The sequence below is a fragment of the Gorilla gorilla genome, chromosome 1 (assembly GCF_029281585.2).
Source record: "Gorilla gorilla gorilla isolate KB3781 chromosome 1, NHGRI_mGorGor1-v2.1_pri, whole genome shotgun sequence".
Classification (NCBI taxonomy): domain Eukaryota; kingdom Metazoa; phylum Chordata; class Mammalia; order Primates; family Hominidae; genus Gorilla; species Gorilla gorilla.
In genome coordinates this window covers 216,701,693-216,727,830 of record NC_073224.2, presented here as the reverse complement: position 1 = coordinate 216,727,830, position 26,138 = coordinate 216,701,693, and the positions used below count along the sequence as shown (strand labels likewise).

General features: G+C 41.2%; 1 protein-coding gene across 8 annotated transcripts in view; it reads right to left on the bottom strand.

Moving 5' to 3' along the window:
* The window catches only part of LUZP1 (leucine zipper protein 1), a 94,356-nt gene that overhangs the window by 31,113 nt on the left and 37,105 nt on the right, over nt 1-26,138 (bottom strand). The gene's annotated exons all lie outside the window — the stretch shown is intronic.

The window sequence follows — 26,138 nt, the reverse complement described above, 5'->3', positions numbered from 1 at the left end:
CAGGTCCGAAAAGATCTAAGTAGAGGCATATCATTTGATTAATTGGAGTACCTCATGTTATACAAATTATTCAAACTTTTTAAATAATTTTCTATAAGTCTTGCCATTAATACTTAAATTGCATCAATAATAGATATTTCAGTACCTATCTATGATAGAGGACTGCTGTAAAATAATGTCTTTCATCTGAAAGTGCTTCTAATTCTCCCAGAATAACTTTTTAAATCTACGTAACCTTTAGGATGAGAAGGCAAATACTCTTATCTCATATGACAGATGAGCAAACAAAGGGACTTCTGAGACCTTTTTAGGAAGCTAGTAACAGACAAACAAAACTAGAATCCAGCAATCCCATCTCTATGTGTCAGGTTATTTTTCACCTTGCCAAAGAAACCTTACCAAAGAAGAGTATAAACAAGATCAGAATTAGAAAGAACTTAAGAACTTTTGTGCACTTTGGGAGTGCATATTAATAAATAATTGATAAAACTAGGTTGAGATTAATGTATCTATTTGAAAGCTGGCACTCAAAGAACCGGCTCTGCTACTTCCTTTTTTTTTTTTTGGAGACAAAGTCTCACTCTGTTGCCCAGGCTGGAGTGCAGTGGCACGATCTCGGCTCACTGCAACCTCCGCCTCCCGGGTTCAAGCGATTCTCCTGTCTCAGCCTCCCGAGTAGCTGGGATTACCGGTGCATGCCACCACGCCCAGCTAATTTTTGTATTTTTAGTAGAGATGGGGTTTCACCATGTTGGCCAGGCTGGTTCTCAAACTCCTGACCTCAAGTAATCCACCCACCTCAGCCTCCCAAAGTGCTGGGATTACAGGCGTGAACCACCACGCCCAGCCCTGCTGTTTCCTTTTCTAACCAGTCGTCTATAATTGAGACTAGGCTTCCTTGCCCATATTTGTGAAGTTTAGCAACAGAATCACATCTAAAATTGTTATTCACCTATGGAGAGAAAGTTGGCCAAGGCCAAGCACAGTGCCTAAAGCCTGTAATTCCAACATTTTGGGAAGCTGAGGCAGGAGGATCACTTGAGCCCAGAAGTTTGAGACCAGCCTGGCCAACATAGCAAGACCCCATCTCTCCAAAAATAAAACCAGGCCAGGTGCAGTGACTCACGCCTACAATCCTAGCACTTTGGGAGGCTGAGATGGGAGGATCACTTGAACTCAGGAGATCAAGACCAGCCTGGGCAACATAGTGAGACCCTGTCTCTTAAAAAATTTTTTAAATTAGCCAGGTGTGGTGGCGTATGCCTGTAGTCCCAGCTACTCGGGTGGCTGAAGTGGGAGGATCACTTGATCTAGGAGACTGAGGCTGCAGTGAGTGGAGCCACTACACTCCAGCCTGGACAGAGTGAGACACTGTTTCATTAGCCAGGCATGGTGGTATATGCCTGTAGTCCTAGCTACTCAGTAAGCTGAGACGGGAGAATTGCTTGAGTCCAGGTGTTCAAGGTTACAGTAAACTATGGTTTCATCACTGCTGGGTGACAGAGCAAGACCCTGCCTCCAAATAAATAAATGAATGAAAGAAAGTTGGCCAAATCAGAAGGTGTAAAAAAGTAAAAGACCACTGGACTGTTAAAAAAAAAAAAAAAGAGGCAAAGAGAAGAAAAAAGAGAAAAGAAAAAGAAAAGAAAAGAAAGAAAAGTTTGCCTGTGTGAAAGTGGTAAGGAAAATGTAGAGCTGAGGATCAGTTTTGTTGTTATTTTTGTTTAATGAGGGTACTATCCTAGCACTGTCTGTCACATGTACGAGCTGCAAGTCTTAGGAGGTGCAAGTCACCCAAAGGTTTCAAATCTTTTTACATTCACACTCAACTCAGAGAATGTGACTTCCCTTGTACTGACTGTTAAGTGCCCAGAGCATCAATCTAGAAGTTTTTTGATTTACTTGCATCTCATCTCCCTTAGGAGAAGTGTATCTCATCTCTTAAAACGGAAGATTAAAATGCCCTTCTATATACTTGGTGGTATCAGAAGAAGAATACTAAGCTGTACCTATTAGAGAGCCTGAGTGAAAAAGGTTTTCTGCTGCTATTTTAATTTGAAGGCATATTTTACAGGGTCACTATTATGTCTACCCCCTGTAACAAGTTTATTTCCATTTTATTGCTTCTAGGGAATTTCCCTTTGTCTCTATTCCACACTCTCTCTCCATCCTGCCTGCTGCCCTGGCAACATGCTATAAGGGAAAACCACACATGGGATTGAAAGTCAGATTATCTGGGTTCTACTCTAACTCAGTCACATATTACTTTAAGTGATTAAACTTCACAACCTCAGTTTCCACAACTGTATATAGAGATTACATCTAAACTTCATGGGACTGTTGTAAGGATTATATAAAAATATACATTAAATGCCTAAGCACATAATGCCTGAACGAAAATATACCCTACACATATTAATTTGATTTTCTTTTCATCACTATACACATTCTTAAGTTTTTTTTGTTTTTTTTCCTCTCTCTCTCTCTCTCGGCACATCAGGAAGCCCTGGTGGGGGGAAAAAAACACCTTGAGAAAGTAACTTGCCCAGTTACAGCAGAAATAATTTTAAATAAGTACTAAGAGAGGTGGATGGGTGGGGCCAGAGGTATAATAAGGCAGCATCCAAAAGGGCAAGGAAGATGCCCAAGTCAGAATAATCAGGCTCCGTGCCAGTTCTGCCTCCCACCCCTAAGCCCTAAGTTCCTTCTTGTAGCTATAACTATGTCTATCTCCTTCTTTTACTAAGTCACACTTGCCAACATGTCTCATGTCAATGTCTACATTATTAAAAACAAACAGGAGGCTGGGCACAGTGGCTCACGGCTGTAATCCCAGCGCTTTGGGAGGCCGAGGCGGGCAGATCATGAAGTCAGGAGTTTGAGACCAACCTGGCAAACATGGTGAAACCCTGTCTCTACTAAAAATACAAAAATTAGCCAGGCGTAGTGGCGTACGCCTGTAGTCCCAGCTAATCAGGAGGCTGAGGCAGGAGACTTGCTTGAACCTGGGAGATGGAGGCTGCAATGAGCTGAGATTGCGCCACTGCACTCCACCCTGGGCGACAGAGCCAGACTCCATCTCAAAAAATAATAATAAATAATAAATAAAAACAAACAGTCATGGTGGCTTGCGCCTGTAATCCCAGCACTGTGGGAGGCCAAAGTGGGTGGATCACTTGAGGTCAGGAGTTCGAGACCAGCCTGATCAACATGGTGCAACCCCATCTCTAAACACAAAAATTAGCTAGGCATGGTGGCGCACATCTGTAGTCCCAGCTACTCAGGAGGCTGAGGCAACAAGAATTGCTTGAACTCGGGAGGCGGAGGTTTCAGTGAACTGAGATCACACCACTGCACTTCAGCCTGGGCAAGAGAGTAAGACTCCATCTCAAAAAAAATTAAAATTAAAATTAAAACTCACTCACATTCACACACCAGGTAGTACAACGGGCAGTAGAATCCTGAGTTCTACTCTTGTCTCTCCAACTTACTAGAATAGTTTCCTCATTTGTAAAACAGAAATGACAATGTGTCTTGACTACAAGATTATAAGGACCAAACAGAAGAATGTATGTGAAAGTACTTTGTACACAATAAAACATGGTTATTGTCATAGGTATAGTGGGTCTACCTTTGGCCAGTTTAGGTGTTAAGTTTTACTTTAAAAAGGCTTCAGTTCTACAATACTCTATTTCTGTGATCCAAGGCTGCCTATTTCCAGTTCAAGTCCTCTTCTTCCTGGCAGCTGAAAATTTTATATTGTCATCCTAATTTCACTTGATTCCCTGATTTTTGCAAGGTTCCTCAAATTTCTCTAACCAAATGGGCTCCATGTCTCCAAAATGGTAACTAAAGACCACTAGAACTGATCACCTCTAACCGTCCTTTTGGTTCTAATATTCTAAGATTCTTGGGCCTATGTTCCCAATGCACTTTGTCTGTATCTCTACTTGAGCAATTTTCTTAGTCTATTTTGCATTACAGGTTTATCTGACACCATCTCCTAAAGAAAAAGCCACAGGTAGGTTGTCCTATGTTGTTTTATATTCCCCGTAGCAATTAACGTGGAGCTTCACACACAAGTTACTAAAAAGTATTAGTTGAATTGACTTGATGCTAATTTCTCATTTTTTTATACTTACCATCCCTACTACACCATAATTATAGACCACCTCATTCTTTTGTACTGCCATTGGCCTGGTACAGTGTGAAATAAACAGTCAACATTTTTTTAAGGACCTGATGTGACTAGCTCTTTTTTTTTTTTTTTTTTTCTGAGACAGGGTATCACTCTGTTGCCCAGGCTACGGTGAAGTGGCACAATCACAGCTCACTATAACCTCGAACTCCTGGGCTCGAGCAATCCTCCTGCCTCGGCCTCCTGATTAGCTAGGACATAACTGAAAGTGAAAGCAAGTATGACAACTCAGATCTTAGTTTTAGCTTTAAAAATAACAAGCTATGGGTGTGACCTTAGGCAAACTGCTTCATTTCTCCAGGCCTCATTAAGATATCTCTTACAACTTTTAAACAAAGTCTGGAGAGGATGTTGAGAGGAATCAAGTAAGAATAAGCCCTTCTGAAAAACCCTAGGTTTATCTCTAGTATAGCACTTATCGTTCTGTATTATAATTGTCTACTTGTTACTCTCCTGTACCAAACCCTGAGCTCCTGAAAGGCCAGAATTATCTATTTCATCTCTGAATCCAAGCATGTGCATAGAACGTGGCACACAGTAACAGTTCAGTAAATGTTCAATGGCCAAACTACTGAAAATTACAAGTGCCTATACTTACGAAGACTCTTATGTATAAATGGACTTATATAAACTTATAAGAAAGAATAATTCATCTCCCACATGTACAACCCTTTCAAATAACATTAAAGTATTTTTCTTATTATCACCAGCTCAAGTCCAGGTTTTGTTTTTTGTTGGTAGTTTTTTTTTTTTTTTTTTAAAGACAGAGTCGTGCTCTGTCACCGAAGCTGGAGTGTGGTGTTGCAATCATGGCTCCCTGCAGTCTCAACCCCCTGGACTCAAGCAAATCCTCCCCGCTCAGCTCCCAGAGTAGCTGGGACTACAGGGATGTGTCACCACAACAAGCTAAGTTTTGTATGTTTTGTAGAGATGGGGTTTCACCATGTTGCCCAGGCTGGTCTCAAACTCCAGAGCTCGAGCAATTCACCCACCTCAGCCTCCCAAAATGCTGGAATTATAGACATGAGACACGGCACCAGCCTAGGAAGTCCAATTATTGAATGCCCAGAATCATCTGAAATTCAGGATCCCTAGAAGATATCCTGACAAGGGCCTCAGAAGTGCATGCCTCCTACGCTCTAAATAATATACCTCCTAATAAATAAATAAACATATACATATATGGAGACAGGTCTCACTCTGTCACCCAGGCAGGAGTGCAATGGTGCAATCATGGCTTAATGCAGCCTTAAGCTCCTGGGCTCAAGAGACCCTCCCACCTCAGCCTCCCAAGTATCTGTGCACCAAAATGCCCAGCTAATTTTTTTTATTTTTATTTTTTTGTAGAGACAGGGTCTTGCTATGTTGCCCAGGCTGGTCTTGAACTCCTGGCCTCAAACGATCCTCTTCTCTCGACCTCCCAAAGTGCTAGGATTACAGGCATGAGCCACTATGCCTGACAATAATACCTAATGCTTATACATTATTTCATAGTTCATAGTTCAAAGCACTTTCACATCCATACTCTCAGTCCTTAATAATGACCCCACAAGGAGGTATTATCAAATTCATTTTATATGTTGAAGAAATTGAGGCTCATATTTTAAATACTTTGCTAACCTAAGGCAAGCTGATATCAACTAAAGGAGGGCTTTCACATTTAGCCTCTCTTGCTTCAGTGCCCAAAAGAGGCAGAAACAAGAACACCACCATCTCCACTCCCCTGGCCTCTACAAACGAGGTGGATCAGACCACTATCTGCTATTGCTTTACTGAGCTGACTACCTCTTAAGTTTTTCTTGTCTCCATAAAAATCAGTTACCCAGAGTATTTTATTATGTCTTAAGCAAAAAATAAGACCAGCCCAGGGAGAAAAATCCCCAAGATTACAAATAACCACATTTATAAGCTGCTGGCTTATATCTTTATATACAAAGCTAAAAAAATAAGGGCAAAACCTGCTCCAATGGGGAGTTATAAACCCTACTGACCAAACAGCCCCTCGGCACTTAGGTAGGTAGTTATATACAGCTAATTTAGTCTGTAATAGTTTTTGTACTTCTTCAATAATTTGTACTGCCTATTGTTTTCTCCATACCATTCTAAATGCCTCAAGAGCAGAGGTCACATCTTCTAGTTAATTTACATCTGTTCCTGTACAATGACCATATAGTACCCAAACCAAAATTGGTTTTTCTGGCCTAGAAATTTATATAAAGTCTTATCCAAATTTAAAAATTAAAATACATAGGCTAGGCACAGTGGTTCATGCCTGTAATCCCAGCACTTGGGAGACCAAGACAGAAGGATCACTTGAGGCCAGGAGTTCAAGACTAGCCTGGGCAACATAGTAAGACCTTGTCTCTATAAAAAATAAAACAAAATTAGTCAGGCGTGGTGGCACACACCTGTGGTCCCAGCTACTTGGGAGGCTGAAGTGGGAGGACAGCTTAAGCCCCAGAGGTCAAGGCTGCAGTGAGCCGTGATCAAGCCACTGCACTCCAGATGACAGAGCAAGACCCTGCCTCAAACATTAAAAAATAGTCTGGGCATGGTGGCTCACGCCTGTAATCTCAGCACTTTAGGAGGCCGAGGCAGGTGGATCACCTGAGGTCAGGAGTTCGAGACCAGCCTGGCCAACATAGCGAAACCACCCCCCCTACTAAAAATACAAAAATTAACTGGGTGTGGTGGCGCACGCCTGTAATCTCAGTTACTCAGGAGGCTGAGGCAGGAGAATTGCTTGAACCCAGAAGGCAGAGGTTGCAGTGAGCTGAGATCATACCACTGCACTCCAGCCTGGGTGACAGAGCAAGACTCTGTCTTAAAAATAAATAAATTAATTAATTAATTAATTAATTTTAAAGACTTTAAGTAATTGACATTCTTCAACTGAGTAACATTTATAAAATCGACAGTTTCTAATAAAGAAACACCAAAAGACACTTAACACCTACAATGGTGCCAGGCATACATTTGAGTGGGCACTCAATAAAGTTGTGCTGAATGAATGATAACTGAGAGCTTAAAATCCATTAAAAACCACTTAAGGCAGAATAAAATATCCAGGACAAGAGCCAAAAGAAATGACTAGAGACTGTCAAGTTAATTGGAAAAATAAGATTCTAAGGTAGTTCCACTCAAAGTCATACTTAGGGTACCACAAGTGAACACTCTGGATTCAAGCACCACATTATATGTACAGCCAGAGTGAATGCATTAGGGCAGTGACTTAGCACGAGGGTTCTCTCTGCTCAGACCAGCAGCAGCTTGCCCCTTCCCCCAGTTAGTCCCCATTACCAACGCCCTGAAGCCTAGTCACAGAACTATAGCAGTTAAGCCAGGCAGTACTAAAAGTTAGAAGGAAATGAGCATGCCACCTGACACTTTTCTGGCACAGGCTAAGCCGATTAGTTTAGGTTACAAACACAACTACAAGATTCCAGGACACTGAAGAAACTACTCTTTTTCTGCAAACTAAAAATAACCTATTAAAACGGGAGTGTTCCTCAAGTATTTCTGCCCTGCCAGCAACCCAAAGTTCCATTTCCTCAAATCCTTCTAGTCTAGTCTTATTGGATCCAAGTCTCCACACCTCCCCCATCTTCCCAACTCTTCATCCTAATGCTATGAACACAGTAAAAGACCTAAACTCCTTCCCTAACTCATGCTTTTAACGTTTCTTTTCTAATAAGCAATCGTGCAGAACTTCTATGGCTCCTGCCTTGTGTAGAACCACAACTGGAAGACATGCTGAGCTGCAGCAAAGAATAATGAAAAACAAAGAAAAACTGAAGGACAAGATGCAGCATGCTCGGGAAGTCAGCTAAATGCTTTTCAGTCAGGCAGGAATAGAAGGAGCCTCACCTACCTAGAAGAATACAGCAGTATAGAGCTAGACTATACTTATCACTTTAGAACAAAGCCATCAAGCGTGTTCTAGAGACAGACTCATGTCCAAATAGCTTTAGTATCCTATAAGAATCATTAGGCTGGCCGGGCGCGGTGGCTCACCCCTGTAATCCCAGCACTTTGGGAGGCCGAGGCGGGGGGATCCCGAGGTCAGGAGTTCGAGACCAGCCTGACCAACACAGTGAAACCCCGTCTCTACTAAAAATACAAAAATTAACCAGGCGTGGTGGTGCATGCCTGTAGTCCCAGCTACTCAGGAGGCTGAGGCAGGAGAATCACTTGAACCCAGGAGACGGAGGTTGCAGTGGGCCGAGATCACACCACTGCACTCCAGCCTGGGCAACAGAGTGAGACTTTGTCTCCAAAAAAAAAAAAAAAGCATCATTAGGCTATCTCAAGGTTGAAGTGACATTTTTCAGGGTTAAACAAACTCCCATCATTTAAGCCAAATAAATCAAGATTGAATTGCAGATTTTCTGGTCATACAAAGCTGAGAGAAGGACTCAAATCCTACTACTAGGAAGTGGAAATTCCAAGGAAGCTAGAAAACCCTGTCCTCAGTAGCTCTCCCTGCTCTCAGGCCCTGAGGTAAGCCAGCATTTCCTTTCCAAGGTCAAAAATTAACCACAGACTTTGAACATCCCTGTGCTTTGCAACAGCACCAGGAAAATGCCACAATGTTAAGCCACCCTATATAGACCTAAGACATTTGCTATTCTTGATTATTCCCAAGAGTAGTCACTTGGGATACTCATTAATGTACTTTCTAAAGATCCAACTTTCAAAGTAGTCTTCTCATTCTTATTTTTAACCTTTCACCATCTCTCTTTAAAAAAACAAAAACATTCAGATGTCTTGGAGCACTGAAGAAAAAGAAAACAAAAATTGGCTTATCTATATAATCTACACTCTCAGAAAAATTCCTCCTGAAAAAAAAAAAATTTGCCCTAAGACCACCCAAGGTACACCATGGTAAAGTTTCAATGCAGAATCATGCTGTGAGCAAGAGCAAATGGAAAGCTGCAGTCCTTCATCAAACAGCATTAGAACCTTCCAAGATTCGTGAAATCAAAGAATATCAGAGCTGGAAAGATACTTAGGGTGCAATAATCTAGTCTAGTCTTTCATTTTAAAGATGGGGAAAATAAAGCCCAAAGAGAGGAAATGGAGTCTTGAAGCAAAGCTGGACCTAGGACCTAAGTGGCCAGACTCCCAACTCTGGTATCTTCTGCCACACCATACCTCTTCACAAGACTGACTTTGAGGGAGTCAAGTGGCTAAGGAGAGGGTAGGCAAAAGAAAGTAAACATATGGTACCAAGTAAAGAAACCAACTCTCTGTGAATTCTCCTCTGCTGCTTTGTGGTGTGACTCAGGGAGAGTTATTCCTCCTCCATATGTCTTAAATTCAAGAGTTTTTCTCTTAAATATTACATAATTTTACTAAGAAGCAAGATACAATTATCACTCATGCCTTAATGGGGCCTCCCAACCACTACACAGGTGAAGTCAAAAACAATCGACTACTAGAATGGAAAGACTACAAGAACCCTTAAACAGAAAGATTAACATCATTTTGGGGCAAGGAGGTACATTTTTTTAAAAGATTACTCAACTAGATGGCTCCACTGAAGGAATCCACATCACCTGACTTCATATTCTAGTATCTAGACTTCAAGGAAAATAAGTTCACTTTTCTGACTCTTGGTTTCTTTAACAGTAAAATGAAACGTACAGACTTTCGTTCATTCTAATGCCCTTTCAAACTCTAAATGACCTAACCTTGACAGGAGCCATGACAGTAAAAAAAGGCAAGGTACGAAAGTGTTGAGCTTGCCCAGGTTTGGAGGTTTGCCTCATCATTTAAGCCAAATAAATCAAGCTTGAATTGCAGATTTTCCCATCATACAGAGCTGAGAGAGGGACTCAAATCATACTACTAGGAAGTGGAAATTCCAAGGAAGCTAGAAAACCCTGTCCTCAATAGCCCTCCCTGGGAGCTGGCAGATATGCTTGGGTATCTGCTGGCCTAGTCCTACTCATGAGTCCTAGCAGATATGCTTACAACACGACAGTATCAGTGGCATCGTTAAAATTAAAATGGAGAAAACAGTGCATACTTTCTTCAAAAGTATGCCCACTAAAATGTTGGCTGTGACCCCTGTAAGGATCTAGCTGGACCATCTGCAGATGGTTTAAATTTACCATTGCTGATTTTTTTTCTATCCCCTACCTTGATATCAAGTATTTACTGTCTTACTACGAAGTAAATCATATACTTTCTCAATATCCTCATTCTCTTTGTTTTTCTCTTTCATTTTAAGTGCATGTTAGACATTTAAAGATCTATGAAAAATAAGCTCTTAGTAACAGGTAAATAACTAGAATTTTCAATAAACACTGAAAAAAAGTGTTGAGTGTGAGCAAGCTTTTTACTAAAGCACATCAGTCTATACAGCCAATTCAGCATTCTCCATTCAGAGGCTGCCTCTTCCCAGGGATGTGGCTAATAGTGAAAACACAAAATAATGTAAGGAAAGAGGACAAAGGTTTCATTTTCTGCTGTCTCATCGACACATCTTAACATGGAGGACACAGTATATCAGAGATTAAAGCCAGAAGTTAAATCAATGAAAAAGGAAATGCAAGCTCCAATGTCAATTATGAAAAGTAACGAATCTTAAATAAGCAAGTACTTGCCTACTTGCCTGCCTGCCTGCCTGCCTGCCTGCCTACTAAGACTGGGTTGAAGATTATTTCTATCGACAAGGTTACAAACAGTAATTTTCAACACTTCATATGGATATACAATTACCTGGGTACTTGTTAAAATTACAGATTCCTCGGTACCATTTTCAAATCTTCTGATTAAGTGGATCTGTTACAGAGCCCACAGACTGTGCATTCTGATACAGATAGTCCACAGACTATACTTTTTAAAATACTGTGAAGTGTATATGGGAGGGGGATCATTAGGTCTCCTGGACACATAAATATACGTCTTCTGGAATGGTATAACCCACAGTAAAATATGTGTTCCAAGGATGGCATGCAGGCCAATTTTTAACTGTACCAGACCCACTCCCCTCCCTTCTACCTCCTAAAGCAACTTCTGAAGTCAGTGCTCTCTCTACTCATATAAAGGGCCCTTCTAAATAGTACTAAAACACACTATGTTGGCTATTTTAGATCCTATTTTGAAACAAGCAAGGCCGGGTGCGGAGGTCATGCTCGTAATCCCACTACATTGGGAGGATAAGGCAGGAGGATCAGCTGAGCCCAGGAGTTTGGGGCCAGCCTGAACAACATAGTGAGACCCAACATACTTGCTTCTCCTGTTTTACTTCTCTTCATGGTTCTCACTATTTCCTGAGATTCATTATATTTTATATTTACTTACACTCTCTCTCACTGAATGTAAGCTCTATTAGAAAAGGGGCTTCCCCACCACTACCACTATATTCCTAGAACCCAGAACAGTACCTGGCATATGACAGATGCTCCACAGAAGTTTAAATACGAAGAAGGCACCATTTTAGAAAACAAAATCAGTTCTTAGTCTTACACCCTGTTCAGTTTATTGACCATACTGTCAGCTGTACCTTTCATCCTGGATGGCCATTCTTGCTTTTGATGTTTACAGAATTCAGCAAAGTGAATATAGGTACCAGCCCAGAGAGGCTCTCTGCTACCTGACTTTCACTACTCTATGGTAATGTGCAATTTCTCCCGCAACTGAACTACAACAGAAGTTTAAATGTCTAGCCTACAGATAGATGTTTCCACATGCCTTAAACTCCACAGGAATGAGTTGTCTTTTACTATGTGAGAAGTCAAATGTAATGTTGGCAAATACCAGTGTGAGAGCTACAAGTTTCAACAAAAGCAGCACACTGTATATTGGCAGTCAAAATCACTTCACTCTATTCTGCATTAGGTCAGCCAAATGCTTCCTGTCAAGACTCAGTAACTCTCACCATACATTTTTGTCTATTCATTGGTCTATGGGCAGTAATGTCTTATAAAGCATATATTACTAAGTGCTTTATATACATCACCCTATTCCTCAAAATAATTCTATAAGAGTTATTATTCTCATTTTAGAGATTACAAAATTGAAGCTCCAAGGCACTTAGCAATTTGCAACTAATAACTAATTAGCAGAGCTGGGATTTGAATTCAGGTCTACCTGACTTTAAATTCTTGGTTTTTTTCACTGTATTAGTTTAATTCTTTTTTTTTTTTTTTTTTTTTGAGACGGAGTCTCGCTCTGTCGCCCAGGCTGGAGTGCAGTGGCGCGATCTCGGCTCACTGCAAGCTCCACCTCCCGGGTTCACGCCATTCTCCTGCCTCAGCCTCCCGCGTAGCTGGGACTACAGGCGCCCGCCACCATGCCCGGCTAATTTTTTGTATTTTTTAGTAGAGACGGGGTTTCACTGTGTTAGCCAGGATGGTCTCGATCTCCTGACCTCGTGATCCGCCCGCCTCGGCCTCCCAAAGTGCTGGGATTACAGGCGTGAGCCACCGCGCCCGGCCAGTTTAATTCTTAAAGCTTCTCCCACCACCTTCCACCCTCTGCACTAAGCCTGGCACACAGAAAACATCTGATATTTACTGAATCCATGAGAGTTAAAAAGGATAATTTAATTCAAACTCAAGGATCTGTCTAGGATCAAATTCTTCAGCTCCAATTTTAGTTTTGTTTTTTGTTTTTGTTTTGTTTTGTTTTGAGACGGAGTCTCGCTCTGTGGCCCAGGCTGGAGTGCAGTAGCACAATCTCAGTTCACTGCAAGCTCCGACTCCCGGGTTCACGCCATTCTCCTGCCTCAGCCTCCCAAGTAGCTGGGACTACAAGCGCCCGCCTCCAAGCCCAGCTAATTTTTTGTATTTTTAGTAGAGACAGGGTTTCTCCATGTTAGCCAGGATGGTCTTGATCTCCTGACCTCGTGATCCGCCCACCTCGGCCTCCCAAAATGCTGGAATTACAGGCGTGAGCCACCGCACCAGGCCCAATTTTAGTTTTAAAAAGAAAAAAAGTGGCCGGGTGTGGTGGCTCATGCCTGTAATCCCAGTACTTTGGGAGGCCGAGGCAGGTGGACCAAGAGGTCAGGAGTTTGAGACCAGCCTGACCAACATGGTGAAACCCTGTCTCTACTAAAAATACGAAAATTAGCTGGGTGTGGTGGCACGTGCCTGTAATCCCAGCTACTCGGGAGGCTGAGGCAGGAGAATTGCTTGAACCCAGGAGGCGGAGGTTGCAGTGAGCTGAGATCGCACCACTGCACTCCAGCCTGGTGACAGAGCGAGACTCTGTCCCAAAAAGAAAAAAAGAAAATAATTAAGTTCATTCAACTCCCTTTTAATTTTTAAAAAAGTGGAAAATACAGGTTTTTCAGTTAAAAAAAACAAACTGGGTTTATTCCAAAATGGAATCCATCATAACATAATTCATTACTATGGGAATTTGGATATAAAGCAAGTGAAATCATAAAAAGCAGCATAGCTTAGTGTACTAAGACATGGATGTGAAGTAAAATCTGAATTTATTAATAAGTTTCAGCTAAAATAGAGATAAATGTACTTGCCTCCCCATCTAACAATCATGCTCTAAAGTTCAAATGTGCTAATGCTTATAAAAACACTTCATAAATGTAAAGTGTTATACAATATTAATTATTAGTGTTAATTGAGCCTTGAAGACAGAATAAAAGCCTCTAAGGCCAGCATTATTAAAACCCCATTATATTTGGAGCATTATAAGGTAAACATCTTAAATTAGTTTATCCTTAAGAAAGAAAGGATGTGGCTTACCCATTACTAATCTTTTTATAATATGTCTAAGTGCTATCTCTCCAATTGGCACTATTAAGTCTCCAATAGCAGAGAACTGGGATACAGACCTCAATATATTGTCTCACTTTTAGAAGGATTATAACCCTGGCCTCATTGTGGGGGAGGGACACTGGGTTCTATAACTAGATAATAATTCCCTCCTTTCATGCTAAGGCACTTATCTATTCAGAACATTAGATGTCAGATCTGTAATACTGATAAAAAATATTCCAGATTATTTCTTCCAGCTATAAAAGCTGTGCTTCTTAGGCGGAGCCAATAAACATTAACAGCATAAGCCTATATATTGATTAGTCTTTCCTAAGCTAAAGAGAAAATAAACAGAAAATATGCAACAATCTTAAAAGGCTATAGCATCACTCCTAACGAATGTCACAAAGCGCATTTATCGATGACATTGCTGAGACTGATATGAAATGATAAAATATTTTTAAAGCCAATGGAATCTGGGTAGATGAGAGACTGTTTAGAAGCTACTGGGATTGTGTGTATGTGGTGGGACATATTTTAAATAATGATCAAAATAGGACAATCTCATCATTAGACTCACCATTCTCTTATTTTCAGTCCTCAAAAATTAATGACCATTGCCCTATCAAAACCCAGATTATAAAGATGGCAATGAGGCCAGGCGCGGTGGCTCACACCTGTAATCCCTGCACTTTGGGAGGCCAAGGCAGGCAGATCACCTGAGGTCAGGAGTTCGAGACCAGCCTGACCAACATGGAGAAACACCGTCTCTACTAAAAATACAAAATTACCCAGGCGTGGAGGCGCATGCCTGTAATCCCAGCTACTTGGGAGGCTGAGGCAGGAGAATTGCTTGAAGCGGGGAGGCGGAGGTTGCGGTGAACCAAGATCATGCCACTGCACTCCAGCTTGAGCAATAAGAACAAAAACTCCGTCTCAAAATAAATAAATAAATAAGACAATGAACTTCAGAATCTTGCAACACATTTTAACATGCACACAGCCTTCTTATAATTCAACATTTCCTCCAATCCATCTCGCAACAAAATCCTCCAACTATTCCACTCCTACTAGAGAAACAAATTCCATCCCATCAAATTTTCCTAAGAAAATAAGATCACTTAAAAGATTTTCCTCCCCAGTTCATTCACTTTCTGCATCTGTATCTATATTTATATATGTACCACGTGCCAGAATCACAATGGCACTGTATATCTGCCAGGGCTGAGTTTCAAAGAATACATGTGCACTTAGCAGACAATATTATAAATATTATAAATAAATAAGCAGATTTAGAATACAGGTGACTAACACATAAGTAAGATGTATAAAGGGTTATCCACAATAACTACAGATTAGTCTAAATTCCTTAATGCATCACTCAAAGCCCTGGCAAGCTGGAGGTTATCTTTTTTCCTTCTATGGACAGACTGATCCACTCATTTCCTGAAGACAAATTACTTCATGTTATAACTTTGCCCAGACATTTTCCCTGCCTGGAATACCCTTTCCATCTCATCAAATCTATTCAAGAAATTCAATGCTAATCTCTCTTCAGTGGAACCTTTCCACATTCACTATTTTTTAACTCTACCTTTGTTGATAACCTACTGACATTCGGTATAAGCATATATTACTATGACAGATGTACTGTTCTTTTATACAGGACATGCATAAACATTTGTGTATGTGTTTATGTCATAATACTCCAAGTAAAACACAAAACTCCTTGAAGGTGCAGAACTGTCATTTCTTTGTATTTTTACCTGTATAATATTATGAATATAATGGTTATTCAATAGAGATCTGTTTAAGAAAAAAATAAAAGAGGGAAAGAGAGGCAGGGTTATCCTTAGGATCCACCAAGTTAACAGTTATCTTTTTTTTTTTTTTTTTTAAAGAGATGGGGTCTCACTATATAGCCCAGTATGGTCTTGAATTCCTAGGCTCAAGCAATCCTCCCACCTCAGCCTGGCAAAGTGCTGGGATTTCAGGCGTGAGCCACCATGCTCAGTCCCCAAATTAATAGTTTCTTGAAATTAAGCCCTTATCAATGGTCTGAATCCTTCCATTGTTTTATGGAGTACTATTTGTATTCATCAATGGTTTCCCATCACTTAAAATAAACTCTACAGAATCTGGTTATTGCCACCCCTCCTACTTCATCTCCTATCATATTCTACCATTCTCTCTGAGACCTCTCAATGTTCCATATACATATGTTGGCCTCCTGGGTCCTCACGTCAGCCAGCTCATTTCCACCTTAAGGTCTTTCTACCTGGGGGTTGGGCACAGTGGCTCACACCTGTAATCCCAGCACTTTGGGAGGCAGAGGTGGGCAGATCACCTGAGGTCAGGAGTTTGAGGCCAGCCTGGGCCAACATGGTGAAACTCCGTCTCTACTAAAAATACAAAAATTAGCCAGGCGTGGTGGCGGGCACCTGTAATCCCAGCTACTTGGGAGGCTGAGACAGGAGAATCGCTTGAACCCGGGAGATGGAGGTTGTAGTGAGCTGAGATCACCCCACTGCAATCCAGCCCAGGCAACAGAGTGAGACTCCATCTCAAAAAAAAAAAAAAAAAAAAAAAAGATCTTTCTACTTGGAGCTTCCTCTGCCTTCCCTCAGATCTTCCCATGGCAGCTACTGCCTCCTAATTCAAGTCACAGTTCAAATATCATTCCTCAGAAATGCCTTAGCTGACAATCCTAGCTAAAGCTGCACTCCTCTCACATTACTTCCTAGTATATGAAACTTCTCTTTTTCTCCATCTCAATCTGAAATTATTCTGTTGATATGTTTACTACTTGTCTCTCCCAACTAGTATGTAAACTCCATGAAGAGAAGAATTTTGAGTTCTGTTCACCACTGTACCCCAGTGCCTAGCCTGGAATACTAGCTGGTATGCAGAAGGCAGTCAATAAATATTAATCCAAAAAAACCGAGTTTGTTTCCTCTCACCTAATACTGTAGTTCTCCTCAGGAGCAAGAACACTGTTTCCTGCTCCTATTTATTCATTTATTTATTTTATTTTATTTTATTTTTTGAGATGGAGTCTCACCCTCTCGCCCAGGCTGGAGTACAGTGGCGTGATCTCGGCTCACCACAACCTCCACCTCCTGGGTTCAAGTGATTCTCTTGCCTCTGGGTTCAAGTGATTCTCTTGCCTCAGCCTCCCAAGTAGCTGGGATTACAGGCGCATGCCATCACACCCAGCTAATTTTTGTATTTTTAGTAGAGACGAGGTTTCGCCATGTTGGCCAGGCTAGTCGCGAACTCCTGACCTCAGGTGATTCACCTACCTCGGCCTCCCAAAGTGCTGGGATTACAAGCATGAGCCACCGCGCCCGGCCCACACCTGGCTTATTTTTAATTTTATTTTCATGGAGACAGAGTCCCACTATGTTGCCCAAGCTGGTGTTTCCTACCTTTAATCTCCCACAGCATCTAACAGACTAAATGCACTGAAATCACCAAATAACTGCTCAACAAATGAGGACAGAAATATGGTATTTCCTTTTCTGACACCCCCTCCAGTTACATCTTTAAGTCAACAAATACTCATTAAGTACCTACTCATGAGTCAGGCAGTGAGCTAGGCATCATTCTAATTTCTTACTTTTTCAATTTGTCATGCTCATCAATGATATTCTGAAAGGTCAAACACCTGGTCATAAGCTAAAGATTCCTTGACACCGCCATCCCCAGTCAATCTCATTTTATTGAACAAAGAAATGCAACTAATTACAGCTACATGCAGGGCACCATATAAACGTACTAGTTACTGTTTATGTCAGGAGACCACACAGAAAACTTTACTGTCCAATTCTTAATATGCGTCTCTTATCTACTATTGTTCTTCAAGAGAACATTTCTTGTTTAAAAAAAAAAAACTATAAAAGACAGTCCTGAGAAATCTGGAGACATCTGAATATGGGCTGATAAAGAAAAACAATTTTTTAGGTGTGATAATGGTATGGTGGTTACGTAGCAGATTATCCTTATTATTTAGGGTGACACATCTGCAGCTTGTCAAATTGTTCAGAAAAAAATTTGTTGTGATATATATAGAGACACAGATACTAATAGCAACTTAAGTATAATAAGGCAAACAGTTGACAATTACTGAATTCCAATGAATAGTCTAATAAGTATTCTATCAGCTTTTCTATGTTTTAAATTTTTCATAAGAAGTTGCTGAGAAGAAAATGTTTATTTTAAGAAGATTATTAGGTGCAATTTTCTAGCTATAACTACTTGATGGTCTTTAATACAAGCTTTTACATATAATTAGACCAAAACTGATCCAGAAAATACTACAGGACTCAGAAACTGAACCACTAAAACGCAAGAAATACTGACACAAGAAGTAAGGAACCCAAGGCAAAAACCTGGGCAAAAGCCTAGACTAGGTCCCTTCTTCTTAACCAGCCTTGGGCTCAGAAAAGAAAGACACTCTATTTTGGAAGCCTGCTTCTAGAAAGCACAACACATGAAGACCCAATCTTTCAGCCTTATCCTCCCAAGGAGATAAGTCTATGATGGGAAACTAAACTACAAAATCACAGTGACGATATATACGAACAGATCTTTCTAAGCTCACAAGCATTTTAAAAATATAATTTAATTATTATTGCTATTATTACTTAGGCAGATATTAAGAACTATAATCACAACCGCCAGTGTAATAATTGATTCAAGCCAAGATTATCAGTGGATGCTAAAATCATTTGGTTGGAAAATAGGATATTTATACTCTCTCAAAGTCACCGTTCAGATTTCTCACAAAGGGAAGTAGGGATCCCTACAACGGAAAGATAAAACTTACCATCAACAATGAGACAGACTGGGCGCAGTGGCTCATGCCTGTAATCCCAGCACTCTGGAAGGCCGAGGCGAGTGGATGACTTGAAGTCAGGAGTTCAAGAACAGCCTGGCCAAAATGGTGAAACCCTGTTTCTACTAAAAATACAAAAATTAGCCAGGCATGGTAGCACACACTTGTCATCCCAGATTCTTGAGAGGCTGAGGCGGGAGGATCACTTGAACCTAGGAGGGGGAGGCTGCAGTGAGCCGAGATCGTGCCACTGCACTTCAGCCTAAGCAACAGAACGAGACTCCATCTCAAAAAATATATAAATAAATAAATAAATAAATAAAGAGACAGACTGACATTACATGACTCCCAGTACAACACAAGGGGAAGTACACAGCAGCATCTATGTAATATTTCTTCCCAAAAATGTCTACCCTGAATCTAAGTACAAGAAAACAATCAGACAAATCCGATTTATGGGACATTATAACTGGCCTGGACTCTTCCAAAGGAGAATGTTATTAAAGATATACACACAAACAAGTTAGAAAGGACTGCTCTAGATCAGGGGTCTGCAAACTAAAGTTTTACAGGAACACAGCAATGCCCATTTGTTTATGTATAATTTATGGCTGTTTTTCCCTCACAAGAGACAAGATGGCCCACAAACCTGAAAATAGTATCTAGCTCTTTACAGAAAAAGTCTGCTGACTCCTACTCTAGATTAAAACAGACACAAGGCCAGGCACCGTGGCTCACACCTGTAATCCCAACACTCTGGTAGCCCAAGTCAGGAGGATCACTTGAGCCCAGGAGTCTGAGACCAGCCTGGGCAACACAGCAAGACCCCATTTCTATAAAAAATTTTAAAAATTAGCCGGGTGTGGTGGTGCACGTCTGCAGACCCAGCTACTTAGGAGGCTAAAACAGGAGGATCACTTCAGCCCAGGAGATGGAGGCTACAGTGAAGTATGAACACACCACTGCACTCCAGCTTTGGTGAAAAAGTGAGACCCAGTCTCTTAAAAAATAAACAAGGCCAGGTGTGGTGACTTACCCCTGAAATCCCAGCACTTTGAGAGATCGAGGCAGGAGGACTGCTTGAGCCCAGGAGTTCGAGACCAGCCTGGGCAACATGGTGAGACCCTGTCTCTACAAAAAAATTTTTTAAATTAGCTTGGCATGGTGGCGCACGCCTGTGGTCCCAGCTACTCGGGAGAGGCTGAGGTAAGACAATTGCTTGAGCCCAGGAAGGTAAGGCTGCACTGAGCCATGATCAGGCCACTATACTCCAGCCTGGGGGACGGTATGAGACCCTGTCTGAAACAAACAAAAATAGCAGTGGAAATTAGTTGCCATGCTTTTTTTTCTCCCAACTTTTAAGTTCAGGGGTACATATGCAGAATGTGCAGGTTGGTTACACAGGTAAATTGTGTGCCACAGCAGTTTGCTGCACAGATCATCCCATCACCCAGGTACTAAGCCGAGCATGCAGTAGCTATTCTTCCTGATGCTCTCCCTCCTTCCACCCCTGCCATGCTTTATTAACCAATGAAAGCTCAATACAAAAACTCAATCCCCTGGAGTATGTTTCAAGAAGAATCTGTGTGACAAGGAACTATCACCAACAAAACAAATACCAATCCACAATTCTTTGCTTGGGGCTAAATGTGTTTTGAAATTCAAAATTTTTCAAACTTTGGAAACTTAAGGACTGGGGCAGCACCCAATAGGCAAACACATTAATATTTCTACAGTTAAATATGTGAATAATCATAATAAAAAGTGAAATAAAGATTATAAATAGCCTGCTTCAATTCAGGTCAGGTTTTGCCAGGAAGCAAATTACTTTATTCATTTTAAATGCATTTTGGCTTTTAGAATTACATACAAAGAACTATGGATTCCTTAGGAATATTCTACACTTGTATTCAAACCATTTAATCAGCCTATACTAGTACCTACTTATGGGGTGGAGTTGGGTAGACTTCAGAGATTTTCCAAGAGAATTGTATTTGTGATTCCAACATAGTTGCATATTCTACTGAAGATTCAGAAAAACCACATTAATATGAACAAGTGGTTAGGAACAGGCATGGTATTGGAATACATCATTTTAATCAGGATTCAAAGCAACCAGAGAGAACATGGGTTGGGATAGTGTAAAAGCACTCATGTTGGACCGGAGTTGCTGTACATATATCATAGGTAGCCAATTCAAGAGCTTAGAGATACATGTAACTGTTTAAGGCTGCAAATAGGTCCTTAAAGGAAGGGAATATTATTAAAATTTTAAATTATGCATCAACTTATACCTAAAATATGTAACAAATATATGTTGGTTTTACTTGATGCTATAAATTATTAGGGATCAGAATTTGGAGACAAATTACTATAACCCTTAGTTGAGAAGCTGGTAAATTCATGATATAACTCCTTAACCAGACTAACTTAGTAACCCATGACAAAGTAGTATACTGGAAATAGTGGTGAACTGAAAGTCCAGCAGACCTCAATTCTCATCTCAATTCTGCTAGTACCTAATTATACCACCTGACCCAGAAACATAGTAGACACCCAGCAAATAGGTTGCTAAATCAATGAGCTTTTTTATGCCTCTAATTCATCATTTGTGTCACAGAACACTAGATTAAAGAAATTTAAAGGTTTGGTTTAGCTATAAATTCTTAAATAAAAATGCAGGTTTATTCAAATGATTAGAGTTAGTCAGAATTAATTACGACTAATTTTAAAGAAACAGACAGGGCCAGGCGCAGTGGCTCACACCTGTAATCCCAGCACTTTGGGAGGCTGAGGCGGGCAGATTCCATCTTACACACACACACACACACACACACACACACACACACACACAGAGGGTCCTTCATTAAAGAGGAAAAAACAAAAAACAAAATTTTCCAACAAACGTAAAACAGCATTACATAGGTTCTGTAGTAAGAACAAATGAGAGGGAGTATAATCTGATCTATAACATGTGCCCCCCAGGACCTTATCAACTCAAACTTTAGTACTGTGTGACCTTAAAGATTAGTCCAAATCATTCACTTTACAGATGAGAAAACTGATTCTGAAAAAAATTACATAATATGCCCAAGGTCATACTCTCTGGCCGCGACAATGACAGGACTAAAACCCAAAGTTCCGACAGGCACAGTGGCTCACGCCTGTAATCCCAGCACTTTGGGAGGCCGAGGCGGGCGGATCACGAGATCAGGAGATCAAGACCATCCTGGCTAACACAGTGAAACCCTGTCTCTACTAAAAATACAAAAAATTAGCCGGGTGTGGTGGCGGGTGCCTGTAGTCCCAGCTACTCAGGGAGGCTGAGACGGGAGAATGGCATGAACCCAGGAGGAGGAGGAGCTTGCAGTGAGCCGAGATCGTGCCACTGCACTCCAGCCTGGGCGACAGAGCAAGACTCCATCTCAAAAAAATAAAATAAAGTTCCCCAGTTCCCAGTTAAATGCTTACTTCCATTCTTGTAATCAAAGGCTTCTAGAACTGCATGACAACAATGGTGCTATCTGTCATATGGCAATCACTTCAGTCAACATATGCTCTGTCAGAACCTCTAGTTCCACTATATCATCTTTATACATGGCATGGGCAATGAACTCTAGGCAATTAAATAAAAAAACCCACATAGAAAGTATTTCCAAATCCTATATCCAGTAAGAGACGAGTATCCAGAATATACAGAGAGATACAGACAGCTTACGACTCAATAATAAAAAATATCCAACTAAAAATGGGCAAAGGATTTGCACAGGCATTTCTTCAAAGAAGATATATGAATGGCCAATAAGCATATGAAAAGATGCTCAACATCATTAACTGTTAGGAAACTGCAAATCAAAACCAAAGTGAGGCGAGGCATGGTGGCTCACACCTGTAATCCCGGCACTTTGGGAGGCTGAGGCGGGTGGATTACCTGAGGTCAGGAGTTCAAAACCAGCCTGGCCAACATGTCGAAACCCCACCTCCACTAAAAATACAAAAATTAGCCGGATGTGGTCGTGGGCACCTGTAATCTCTGCTACTCGGGAGGCTGAGGCAGGAGAATTGCTTGAACCCGGAAGGCGGAGGTTGCAATGAGCCAAGATCGCGCCACTGCACTCCAGCCTGGGCGACAAGAGTGAAACTCCATCTCAAAAAAAAAAAAAAAAATATGAGATGACATTTCATCCCCACTGGTATGGCTATAATAAAAAAAAAAGACAGACAATAACAAGTGTAAGAGAATGCAGAGAAACTGGAACCCTCAGAGATTGCTATTGAGAATATAACATGATACAGACACTGTGAAAAATGTCTGACAGTTTGTCAAAAAGTTAAACATAGAGGTACTGTATGACCCAGCAATTCTACTCTAGGAATTACATCCCCAAAAATGAAAACTTATGTCCACACCAAAACTTGTAGAAGTATTCATGACAGCCAAAAAGTGAAAAATGTCCATCAACTAATAAACAGATAAACAAAATGTATTACTATTACTATTATTTTATCTTGAGATGGAGTCTTGCTCTGTTGCCCAGGTTGGAGTGCAATGGCACGATCTCGGCTCACTGCAACCTCTACCTCCCAGGTTCAAGCAATTCTCCTGTCTTAGCCTCCCGAGTAGCTGAGATTACAGGTGCATGCCATCACGACTGGCTAATTTTTTTTTGTATTTTAGTAGAGACGGGGTTTTACCGTGTTGCCCAGGCTGGTCTCGAACTCCTGAGCTCAGGCAATCCACCCGCCTCAGCTTCCCAAAGAGCTAGGATTACAGGCGTGAGCCACAGCACCCGACCACAAAATATAGTATTATTATACAATGGGTTATTAGCCCTAAAAAAATAAAACAAAGTACTGATAGATACTACAAAATGTGGATGAACCTGGAAAACACTATAGCAAATGAAAGAAGTCAGACACAAAAGTCTACATATGGTATGATTCCATTTATACAAAATGTCCAGAATAGGCAAATCCATGGAGATAGAAAGTAGATTATGATTGCCAGGGGCTAGCAGAGAACGGAGAGTAACTGCTAATGAGTATGGGTTTCTTTTGGGGGTGATAAAAATGTTCTGAAATTAAATAATGATGATGGTTGCACAACCCTGTGAATGTATTTTTTTAAAGCACTGAATTATACACATAAAATGATTTTTATGGTATATGGATTATGTGTGTGTGTGTGTGTGTGTGTGTGTGTGTATATATATATATATATATATATATATATATATATATGTATATATATATATAAATGAGGCCAGGCACAGTGGCTCACACCTGTAATCCCAGCACTTTGGGAGACTGAGTTCAGACTGCCTAAGCTCAGGAGTTTGACACCACCCTGGGCAACGGTGAAACCTCGTCTCTGCTAAAAATACAAAAATTAGCCAGGTATGGTGGCACGTGCCTATAGTCCCAGCTACTCGGGAGGCTGAGGCAGGAGAATCGCTTGAACCCGGGAGGTGGAGGTTGCAGTGAGTCAAGATGGCACCACTGTACTTCAGCCTGGGTGACAGAGCAAGACTCCATCTCAAAAAAAAAAAAAAAATATATATATATATACATCATATGTATATTTTGTATATATAATGTATGTGTGTATATATATATATATAGATTATATATAGATATAGATTTTTTTTTTCCACACACACACAGACACCAAAGCATACTTCCCACTCATTTCCCATTCATGCCCTCTCTGGTTGGAAAAAGTAAAATGCCAACACAAGATGAAAGCATCAAGGTCTCAATTCAGTATCTATTGAGCAAGGCATGTACTATAAAGTGGGAATACAGAGATAGTCTGATCTTATGATATTCAGTTTATTATAAATAAAGTACGTAAATAATTACAACACAATGTGTTAAGTGCAACAACAGATGTACAAAGGGCAGAAGGAGGTATAGGTGACCCTTGAACAACATGGGTTTGAACTGCACAGGTCCATTTACAGATGGATTTTCTTCTACCTTCACTACCCCAAGACAGCAAGACCAACCCTTCCTCTCCCTCCTCAGCCTACTCAATGTGAAGATGACAAGGAAGACCTTTATGATGATCCTCTTCCACTTAATGTATAGTAAATATATTTTCTCCTGCTTATGATTTTTGTAACAGTTTCTTTAGCTTAATTTATTATAAGAGTACAAGTATATAATACATACAACACAGAAAATATGTGGGTCTAATATAGTGGTTCACACCTGGAATTCCAACACTTTGAGAGTCTCAAGCAAGAGGATTGCTTGAGGCCAGGAGTTCGAGACTAGCCCTGGCAACATAGCAAGACCTCGTCTCTACAGCGAAATTTTTAAAATTAGCTGGGCTTGGTGGCACGTACCTATAGACCCAACTACTTAGGAGGCTGAGGTGGGAGGATCACTTGAGCCTGGGAGGCTGAGTGAGACTGCTGTAAGCTGTGCTCATGCCACTGTATACCAGCCTGGAGGGCAGAGCAAAATTCTGTCTCAAGAAAAAAAAAAAAAAATGTGTTAACTGTTTATGTTATTGGTCAACAGGAGGCCATTAAGTTTTGGAGAAGTCAAAGGTTACACTCAGGCCTTGGAGAGAGTAAGGGCTGGGTGTATTTTCAAGTTGAGGGACCACCCTACTACTACCCCCACATCATGGTGTTCCTCCAGGAGTCCAAGAGCCTTGCCATTCCTCTTGGTGCTTCTTTCAGGAGTTGAAGGGCCTGGCTATTCTTCTTACTCCTGTAGTAGCACCTATCCAGACTCTCTGCTGTTTTCTGACTTAGGGCAACTACAACCATGGCTGACAAATGGTAGCCACTCACATGGGTGGAAGAAAGGGTACTACACATATTACACATATGTACTACACATATTACACTTACACCAAGCTCCTGGCCATCTCTTGTGGCTTCAAGCAGAACCCCAAGCAGTTCATGATCACCTGGATCTTGCAGATGCACAACCAGTGGGCCACGCCCTGTCCTTGAACTCCTGGGAGCTGGTGGTGCTAATGGGCAACTTGACTCACAATGCCATCTTCAACTACCACTGCAATGCCTTGTGAGAAAGTGGCATGGCACTACTTGCCTGGCTGCTCAGAGCCTGGTGCCAGCGCTAAAAGTCCTTCCTGCCCTTTGAGGCCACCGAGCTGCCTTTCTAGCCCTGGACCACCACGGAGGAGGGCATCCAGCTGGTGTGCAAGACAGGCATGCTCGACTGGATCTACTGTGAGCCCCTCTCGGCCTCCTTGACCCCTTGTCCCCCTCACATGAGCCAGTGGCACCCAAGGACATGCCCTTCACTCAGGGCCTACAGCAGTGTCTGCTGCTGGCAACACCTGCTGCTGGCAGCACCCTCAGAGCTACATCTCTCCCTGGTCACTCTG